We start from the raw sequence: 2616 nt of genomic DNA, 5'->3' as shown, positions 1-2616 counted from the left end.
CGCCCACGCCCATAGAAACCCCACCCCCTCTTGTATTGGCTATTGGCTACTTACATTTGAGTAATTTAGCAGATGCTCTTATCCAGAGCAATTAGGGTTAAGTGCCTTGCTCAAGTGCACATCGATAGATTTTTCCCGTAGTCTGGTCAGGGATTCGAACCATCAACCTTTCGGTTACTGGCCCAACACTCTTAACTGCTAGGTTACCTGCTGTCCTTGTAGCATTTTAGCTAAGCCTAACCCTTGTCCTGATCATAACCTCATTCTCCTATCCCGCTACATTAGGTCTTCTACCTGACACATGGATTATCCTAACCTGCTAGTTAATTATGCTAACCTGCTACATTAGTTCTCCTAACCTGCCACGTTAATTATCCTAATCTGCTACATTAGTTCTCCTAACCTGCCACGTTAATTATCCTAACCTGCCACGTTAATTATCCTAACCTGCTACATTAGTTCTCCTAACCTGCCACGTTAATTATTCTAACCTGCTACATTAGTTCTCCTAACCTGCCACGTTAATTATCCTAACCTGCTACATTAGTTCTCCTAACCTGCCACGTTAATTATCTTAACCTGCCATGTTAATTATTCTAACCTGCTACGTTAGTTCTCCTAACCTGTCTCGTTAATTATCCTAACCTGCCACATGAATTATCCTAACCTGCTACTTTAGTTCTCCTAACCTGCTTTAATAATTCTCCTAACCTGCTAGAACAAGGAAGTAGCCAGGTGCCAAAAGAAGAGGCGACAGGGTTTCTCTGGGTGTTTCAACCCGGGGCGGTTCACCATATTGCAGGTAGGTATTTGCGCCGCACCCTCCATGTATCAACCAACAACATCATAATGTGGTAGGAGAAATAGGGTGGGATTTGGAGGGATGATCATGCATATTGATGAGTTTGATTTGGTGAATTATCCCTTTCTATTGTCAATTGCCAAAGAATAAACTACCAATACTTTAGCACCATAGTCAAATATCTAACACTTATCCCCAGCGGCAGACCTTACCCAGGCCATATTGCTATTAACAGATCTGTTTGTTACTTAATTAACCATAATGGATGGTAAGGCTTGGGAAGGAGAGAGGAAGGGGTGTTGTGACAGAAGGTGAGCATCTGGTATGAGAGAGTAGAGTATGTGTGGAGAAATGCAGGAGTCTTGTCTGTACCTGCCCTTCCTGTAATTTTCTGTGCCAAGTCACAGAAGGCTTGGGGGCTGGAGGGGGGACAGGTGGGGGAGACAGTAGAAGCTTTGAGACCTTTAGCTGTTGGGAAGAGGGGTGTAGAAAAGTCTGATCTGCAGCCACTCCAAACATGGCCAGGGTGGGTTGGTGTCAATAAAGATACACTAATGATGCTGTAGTAGCATTTCTTCATCAATGTGATTGAAAACCTCACCATACAGGGTACACGTTTGCTTATTTTTATCATGTATTAAAAACTAGGTGAACATTTGCATGCATTTGACAGACCCTGGCTGAGAGGTGCTGTGACAACTCTTCAGTACAATAGTCACTTTACCCCTACCGACATGTACAAATTACCTCGACTAACCTGTACCCCTGCACATTGACTCAGTACTCCCTGTATATAGCCTCGTTATTTTGTGCTTTTGTTTTAGTAAATATTTGAACTCTTTCTTGAACTGCATTGTTGGCCTTGTAAGTAAGCATTTCACAGTAAGGTCAACACCTGTTGTATATCGATGCATGTGACAAATTTACACACCCTAGGTTTACACCAAGCGCATAGGGGCCACTGAATAACTCATAGCACAGACGACACTGGTTATTTTAGAATGGGCTTGAGTGGAAGTACATGGAATGAAAGTCTGAGACAGGTCACAGTTTATTTCTCACTCCTAATTTCAGCTTCCCTAAATCAAGTTAACTCTACCCAGAGAGGAAGAGACAAAGAGAGAGGGTTTACACTCCCGTCAAACTCAGTCCACAATAAACAGACCATCTGCCTTCCCACTTTTTGGACTCCCCCCCCCAATGTTAGCCCAGAGACAAGACCATCTTGTCATATATACAGCATCTCTGCTTAGCAAAATGAAGGGAGGATATAACACAAATCAAACAGGTTTCCGTGCAGGGAATGCATTTAAACTTGAGCTCAGATCATCATTCCTCAAATCATACTTCTCTTTGCAAAACCAAGGCTTAAAAGGCACTCTACCACAACCACCGCTTCCCCTAAGCAGCCACACCTCAAACAAACTGAACAAGGATTATGAAGAGACAGGGGAAAACAGCCAATCACATGTTTCAATGAATCAGTTAACAAAGACTAAATTAGGAGCACCTGGGCCAGTGCATGCACAGTAATAGGGCATTCGTCACACCTGTGACATATTTATACAACTTTTTGTCACGTCATGAGAGAAGAATGAACCTCCAAAGGCTGTGTTTATACAGGCAGCCTAATTCTGATATTTTTTCCACTAAATTGGTATTTTGACCAATCGCATTAGATTGTTTCACATCAGCTATTTTTCAGATCTGATTGGTCAAAAGATCAATTAGCGAAAAAAAATATCAGAAGTGGGTTGCCTGTGTAAACAGAGCCAATTACAGACAGCCAGGTAAGGTGATATGACATGCCTCAC

Source organism: Salmo salar, chromosome ssa12 (assembly GCF_905237065.1).
Source record: "Salmo salar chromosome ssa12, Ssal_v3.1, whole genome shotgun sequence".
In the NCBI taxonomy this organism is placed as follows: Eukaryota; Metazoa; Chordata; class Actinopteri; order Salmoniformes; family Salmonidae; genus Salmo; species Salmo salar.
Note: the sequence above shows the minus strand (reverse complement) of the source record.